The sequence below is a fragment of the Rutidosis leptorrhynchoides genome, chromosome 3 (genome assembly GCF_046630445.1).
Source record: "Rutidosis leptorrhynchoides isolate AG116_Rl617_1_P2 chromosome 3, CSIRO_AGI_Rlap_v1, whole genome shotgun sequence".
In the NCBI taxonomy this organism is placed as follows: Eukaryota; Viridiplantae; Streptophyta; class Magnoliopsida; order Asterales; family Asteraceae; genus Rutidosis; species Rutidosis leptorrhynchoides.
In genome coordinates this window covers 185,577,809-185,586,071 of record NC_092335.1, presented here as the reverse complement: position 1 = coordinate 185,586,071, position 8,263 = coordinate 185,577,809, and the positions used below count along the sequence as shown (strand labels likewise).

The 8,263-nt window shown below is 35.1% G+C and overlaps 1 non-coding gene across 1 annotated transcript; it reads left to right on the top strand.

Moving 5' to 3' along the window:
• The first annotated feature begins 7,797 nt into the window (after positions 1-7,797).
• Positions 7,798-7,904, top strand: LOC139903197 (small nucleolar RNA R71). Its single transcript, XR_011778038.1, has one exon. It is a non-coding gene; the product is annotated as a small nucleolar RNA R71 (small nucleolar RNA).
• The last annotated feature ends 359 nt before the right edge of the window (positions 7,905-8,263 follow it).

Below are 8,263 nucleotides of genomic sequence, written 5' to 3'. Positions count from 1 at the left end.
CTTTGAGATTCGTTACCACCCGGGGAAGGCGAATTTGGTAGCCGACGCTTTGATTTGAAAGGACAGAGAACCTATACGGGTAAAATCTATGAATATAATGATTCACAATAACCTTACTACTCAAATAAAGGAGGCGCAACAAGGAGTTTTAAAATAAGGAAAGTTGAAGGATGAAATACCCAAAGGATCGGAGAAGCATCTTAATATTCGGGAAGACGGAACCCGGTATAGGGCTGAAAGGATTTGGGTACCAAAATTTGGAGATATGAGAGAAATGGTACTTAGAGATGCTCATAAAACCAGATACTCAATACATCCTGGAATGGGGAAGATGTATAAGGATCTCAAGAAACATTTTTGGTGGCCGGGTATGAAAGCTGATGTTGCTAAATACGTAGGAGAATGTTTGACGTATTCTAAGGTCAAAGCTGAGCATCAGAAACCATCAGATCTACTTCAACAACCCGAAATCCCAGAATGGAAATGGGAAAACATTACCATGGATTTCATCACTAAATTGCCAAGGACTGCAAGTGGTTTTGATACTATTTGGGTAATAGTTGATCGTCTCACCAAATCAGCACACTTCCTGCCAATAAGAGAAGATGACAAGATGGAGAAGTTAGCACGACTGTATTTGAAGGAAGTCGTCTCCAGACATGGAATACCAATCTCTATTATCTCTGATAGGGATGGCAGATTTATTTCAAGATTCTGGCAGACATTACAGCAAGCATTAGGAACTCGTCTAGACATGAGTACTGCCTATCATCTACAAACTGATGGGCAGAGTGAAAGGACGATACAAACGCTTGAAGACATGCTACGAGCATGTGTTATTGATTTCGGAAACGGTTGGGATCGACATCTACCGTTAGCAGAATTTTCCTACAACAACAGCTACCATTCAAGCATTGAGATGGCGCCATTTGAAGCACTTTATGGTAGAAAGTGCAGGTCTCCGATTTGTTGGAGTGAAGTGGGGGACAGACAGATTACGGGTCTGGAGATAATACAAGAAACTACCGAGAAGATCATCCAAATTCAACAACGGTTGAAAACCGCCCAAAGTCGACAAAAGAGCTACGCTGACATTAAAAGAAAAGATATAGAATTTTAAATTGGAGAGATGGTCATGCTTAAATTTGCACCTTGGAAAGGCGTTGTTCGATTTGGTAAATGAGGGAAATTAAATCCAAGGTATATTGGACCATTCAAGATTATTGATCGTGTCGGACCAGTAGCTTGCCGACTTGAGTTACCTCGACAACTCGCGGCTGTACATAACACTTTTCACGTCTCGAATTTGAAGAAATGTTTTGCTAAAGAAGATCTCACTATTCCGTTAGATGAAATCCAAATCAACAAAAAACTTCAATTCATCGAAGAACCCGTCGAAATAATGGATCGTGAGGTTAAAAGACTTAAGCAAAACAAGATACCAATTGTTAAGGTTCGATGGAATGCTCGTAGAGGACCCGAGTTCACCTGGGAACGAGAAGATCAGATGAAGAAGAAATACCCGCATTTATTTCCAGAAGATACGTCAACACCTCCAACTGCTTAAAATTTCGGGACGAAATTTATTTAACGGGTAGGTACTGTAGTGACCCGAAATTTTCCATGTTTATATATATAATAAATGAAATTGTTATTTACATGATTAAGTGTTTCCAACATGTTAAGCAATCAAACTTGTTAAGACTTGATTAATTGAAATAGGTTTTATATAGACAATTGACCACCCAAGTTGACCGGTGATTCACGAATGTTAAAACTTGTAAAAACTATATGATGACATATATATGGATATATATATATATATATATGATGATGTAGCGTGAGGGTACGAAATAGTATTATTTTTACTAGGAAATACTACAAAATATGACACAAGTTTTATTAATTTACGGATGGGATATACCTAAACCTTGCTACAACACTATAGGCAGTGTACCTAATCGTAGAGTAGTGTAGTTTTTAGTAAGTCCGGTTCATTCCACAGGGAGCTAGTGATTACGTACTATATTTTTATAAAACTATATTTATATAATATATATATATATATATATATATATATATATATATATATATATATATAAGTAGTAATATTATTATAAAAGGGGGGTTTTTACCGTTTAATGACCGGTTTGTCGATTTTATATTTTTAAGCGTAAAGATAAATGACAATAATTAAAGTGCGTAAAATAAATAAATGACGATAAATAAAATAACAATAAATAAAATTGCGATAGAATATGAAATAAAAGGATTATGCTTATTTAAACTTCCGTAATCATGATGTTTGACGTTTTGATTTTAATTAATTGTTACTCGGGTTAATTGTCCTTTGTCATGGTTTATTTGATACCTATCTGGTTTTTATCCATAATAGTCCATCGGTCATAAATATAAAGTGCGAGTGTCCTCGTCAAATTACCCTTATACCCGAAGTCAAATATTCCAACTAATTAAGGATTTAAACTGTGACGCAGTTATCACTTCTGTCAACAATTACACCAGTTATCACTGTATGTAATCTACCCCTGTTTTGATTAGATATGAATATTAATTTACCCACTTGATCAGTTTGAATAATCAATTACCCAACCCGAATAATTAATTAAATGATTATAATAGATTCCATATGAACGTCACTAAATAGGACAACCATAATCATTATTAATTATTAGGATAATTAATTTGAAAATAGGTTCGACAGACTCCAATGAGTTGTCGCTCAATTAGACAATACCCCCCATCTATTAATAGTCAATAGTCCAATTTCCACAAGTGTCGGTCTTTTGCCCAAACCTTAATTATGGTACAAAGCCCAATTACCCAATTTTAGTAATTAGCCCAACATCATGATTACTTCGTTTTAAATAAGCATAATAATAACTTAGCTACGAGACATTAATATAAAAAGGTTGAACATAACTTACAATGATTAAAAATAGCGTAGCGTTACACGGACAGAATTTCGACTTACACACTCAAACGATCTCTATCATAAATCTTATTATTATCATAATTTAAAATTAAAATTAAGATTATTGTTATATCTTATTACATTAACATTATGATAGAGATTTTTAGATATTGATATTGATAATAGATTTTTAGGATAGAAAAAGGGATGCTTTTAAATTGATCGATAATCATCGCCTTTTATAGGCAAAATATGAAATTGAATTTTCATTTACGACCCCTGAACTATGCTAAATTAACAACTTTTTATTATTTAATATTATTCTTATTATGAATTATTTAAATATTATATTTTATTCTTGTGCATAGTTGACTCGTAATTTTTACACCGTTGCGTCGAGCGTTGAGAGTTGACTCATGTCCCGGTTCCGGATTTTCGAACGTCCTTGCGTACTATTTTATATCGTGTACTTTGCGTTTTGTAACTTGTACTCTTGTCATTTTTAGACGTTCTTCATCAATAATTTGAACCTTTTTAATTGTATCTTGTACTTTTGAGCTTTTTGGACCTTTTTGTCTTCAATTTGTCGAATCTGCCTTTTGTCTTCGCACTTATTTAATATAAACGAATATCACTTGAAAATGGAACAATTGCAACTAAAATCTTGTCTTTCTTGGGGGATAATGCTATGAAATATATGTTCCTTTTTAGCCTTATCAATATCCCCACACTTGAGCGTTGCTTGTCCTCAAGCAATATAGTCTTGAAATACTAGAATCACTTCTTTATTCTTCACACTTTGTACATCAGTGATTTTGATATGGCGGTATAAACAATGGTAGTAACGATATGGTTTACAGTCCCACATGACTATAAAAATTTAGATCCATTAAGGAAATTGGATCTTTATGAAAACATTTGATCTTTTGAAAATTCATTCTAGCTTTTACCCTAGATAAGTTTTCTGATTTGATCCATCATCGGTGTTGCAAAATATATTTGTGGATCAATATTTTGGCTAAAACTTTTAGGTTCGTGTAATCCACTGCTATCCCGGTATCGAAAAGCACACATCCAGTTTACTTGTTCCGTATATTACCTTTCGGTAAACTACCGTCCGGTTGTAAAGGAAAGCGATGAACAAGAAACTGTTAAGGCAATGTCCCGTGACATGCAGATGATTATGGTCTTATTAACGTGTCGGATGCTAGAACTATCCTTGGTAGGAGCGATAGTAAAGATCATCCTATAATTTTTCGGTCTGGCACAAGGTCCTGTCTCCGACCATGCTATGCAACCACCGTTCTTACGGTTGACACCCGATTTGGTTCAGGTGACCTAATGAATTCCAGGTGAATTTCTTAGGATTTTACGTTCAATGGTAATGAACGCATTGAAAATGGTTTTTCAGAAAACAAATCGGTTTGTATTTTTGATCAAAATATTTTCTCGTTCATGCTCGAGTTTAGATATCATCGAATTCCATGAGGTTGAATTCTCAATCTTTAAGGTCAATCTCTAGGATTGAGTAATATCAGTCTTAAAAGCTGATTTTTAATCTTTAAGGAGATTATCCTTTTCTGGGGATCTGATTCATTAGTCTTATCAAGCTAATTTGCACGGTGCCTCCCCATTGTACGAGATAAATCCTTCTCATGGTTAGGATAAATCTGACCACTTGGCGACCCTGTTTGATGCTGAGGTCCGTGGATTTCCTGCTGATTTTAGTGATGACTTTTCTAGATTTTTCGTCAACCTACAGCTGGTCTGGACGACAACTTCATGACCTAAATCAAGAAGCGCGTGTCTTTTTCGGAAGACTTTACTTCCTTTTAATGATGGAATTGATTCATCGTGTAGATCCATCTTTCTTTAAAATATATTACAGTAAACCGGGTAAAACTGATTAGTATCGTCCAAAGCAAAAGTACCTGCAATAATTCTTATACAAAAATGTGATAGCTAGTTTTTAATTGAATAACTTGGTACATTCTCCCCACACTTAGCTTTTATTTATTCTTTTCTTTGCCTTTTTATTCTCTTCTATCCCATTTTAAATGAATTCAAGCGTTTTGGGTTGTTTCTCAATTTATGTCCTCGAGGTAACAATAATTTCGGCATTAACACCTAGTTTTATCGTTCATAAATATGTATAAACATGATTTTGAATTCATTTAGTTGAAATTTTTTTCAAATTTTCACAAAATTTGGCAATTAAAACAAGTGTAAACCCGAAAGAATTTATAACCCTTCCCCACACTTGAGATCTTGCAATGCCCTCATTTGCAAGAAATCAGTAAAAATTTAAATTCATGAGGGTGATTAGTGTAGAAAAATGATTAAAAATACCGAGTTTGCAAACATATTGTTGTTATTTCACATTTGATATTTTGTTTCTTGTCGTCAAAATTAGTACCTGTTTCTGAACTTAATGACAGTCTTTGAAAGTGCGTTATTTTACCCTGTTTTGTATATAACATAAAATACAAACATACATAATTTTGAAGTTGGGTATATTACCCCACGTTCAAAAATTTATAAAATCTAATATTTTTTTTTGGCATACTTTAAATCAATTAAATTAAAAATAATGATAACAAAATTTATCGTCTCGCCCTCGGTTAAAGTAATTTCGGTTCAACTACCTAATCTTCAACTCACGACGAATTTTAGAAATCATTTTTTTACTTAATGAAATAAAGTAAATTTTGTTTTTAAATTCACACAAAACTTAAATTTAAAAAGCATATTAATTTCATAAAAAAACCTACAAAACAAAAATTCAGAATGGAGGGAGAAAACTAGTTCTTTAGTGTCTGCTAGCGGAAAAGACCAATCGGGTTCCATTCTCGGAACTACACGAGAACAGAACAACTAACTCTAGATAGCATTTTATTTTTAGAACATTTGAATCTCCCCACACTTAGGTAGCCGTGGTGTCAAAATTGTGATTAACTTCATCGTTAATTTCTCTTGGTCCATAATCAACTTGCATATCTGTGACTTTTGCTTTAAGCCAGTGACCAGCTTTTTCCGTAATATCCACAAATTCAACTAGCTTCGCCTTTTCTTTAGGCGACAGATTGGATATTAACCGGTTATATAACTTAAAGTTTCCCTTACTTTTAGCATCAATAACCCGTTTAAAAAGTTTCTTCATTGAACTGTTAATAACGGGGTTATTTAATTTCGTATCAACTATGGGGTTCTTTATTATCAAGTCATCATTAGGTGTTACTTCATTTTCCCCACACTTAGGCGTTCTATTATTGTTAAGCATTACCGTTGGAGTTGGTAAAACAACATGGTTCTTACCAATCGTTTTTGTCGGTTCAACGGTTTTGGTTTGTGGATATTTAGACTGTCGAATCATAAAGGTGATCGATTTCTCATCATTACTAAGTGTCATTCTACCCTTTCTTACATCAAATAACGCCCCGGTGGACGCTAAGAATGGTCGACCTAAAATTAGAGGAATGTTTGGGTCCTCTTCTATGTCAATGACAATGAATTCGACTAGAAAGGTTAAATTACCTACTTGAATGGGTAGGTTGTTAGCAATTCCAACTGGGTGCTTAATGGTTTGATCAAGGAGTCGAACACTCATATCCGTTGGACTTAACTTACCTACACCTAATCCCTTATATAAGGAAAGAGGCATAACACTCACACTTGCACCTAAATCTGCCAGTGCATCATACATGACACAATCACTAAGTAGACAAGGAATAATAAATTCACCCGGATCACCTACCCTAGGTGGAGGTTTTGGTGGAACTGTATTCACCGGGTTTACTTCTACGGTTTTTGTTTCTTGTACTTCCTTATTCTTTTTCTTCTTCTTCTTTCCAGAGGTATCACAATCTTTATTACCTATCACTTGCTCATACTCAACTCCTTTTATTGGAAACGGGATGGGTGGTTTATATGGTTCCACCACTGGCTTTACATACTCGGGTGGTGGTGGTGTTGTAAATTCTTCATTGTTACTCTCATCTAAAACCTTCCCATCTTCTGGAGCTGGTTTTTCAGAATTTGTTGAAACCATATTAACATTCTCATTTCGAGGATTTACTTCAGTATTACTCGGTAGCTTTCCTTGTTCCCTCTCACTCATCATGCTAGCAAGAGTACCAACATGTTTTTCTAGATTCAAAATAGAAGCTTGTTGAGTTCTTAATGACTGATCAAACCTTTCGTTTGTTTGAGTTTGAGATGTAATAAATTGTGTTTGAGATTCAACTAGCTTTGCCATTATTTCTTCTAGATTTGGCTTTTTCTCTTCGGTTTGTTGTGGTGGTTTATACAAGCCATGTCTTTGTGGATTGAAAGTGTTGTTTTGAGTTGGTTGGTTATTCGAACCTTGTTGGTTATACGAGTTATTGTAGGGTCCTTTTGGATTGTAAAGAATGTTTTGATTTCGATTGAAGTTTGGCCTTGGCGGTTGATAATTATTCTGATAACTATTTTCCAGCCTTTGGTTCATGTAGACAACATTCTCACGTTGTTCCATCGTTTGTTCAATGTGACAGTCTTTCATTAAGTGTGGTCCACCGCATTGCTCACAACTGATTCGTATTGCGTGAATATCTTTATTCATCTTTTCCATTCGTCTCTCGAAAGCATCTATTTTTGCGGAAACGGAATCAAAGTTATGGCTAGAATCGGCTCTAGCCGCTTTAGATGAGAGATATATATCTTTCTCTTGGTGCCACTCATGAGAGTGGGAGGCTGTGTTATCAATAATTTTGTAAGCTTCAGTTGCGGTTTTCTTCATAATGGAACCACCAGCTGTTATGTCGATGTCTTTTCGTGTAGCAACGTTGACACCTTGATAGAATATTTGTACTATATGATAAGTGTCTAAACCGTGTTGAGGACATCCTCTCAACATCCTTCCGAATCTTGTCCATGCCTCATATAATGTTTCATTTGGCTTTTGTGTGAACGTAACAATTTCTCCTTGAAGTCTCACGGCTTTAGATGCCGGAAAGAATTGTTTAAGAAATTTCTCAACTAAAACATCCCATGTGTCAATCTCCCCTTCAGGTAACGATTCTAACCAATCTTTGGCTTCTCCCTTTAAAGTCCAGGAAAACAACATGAGATAGATCTGTTCATCCTCAACTTCTCGGATTTTGAATAGTGTACAGATCCTATTAAACGTACGAAGATGTTCGTTTGGATCTTCCTTCGGCGCACCACTATATTGGCACTGATTAGTTACCATGTGTAGGAATTGTCCTTTGATTTCATAATCTGGCGCATTAATGTCTGGCTTAATAATGGCGTGACCTTGGCCCGTGCGTGTGGCTCTCATTCGGTCTTCCA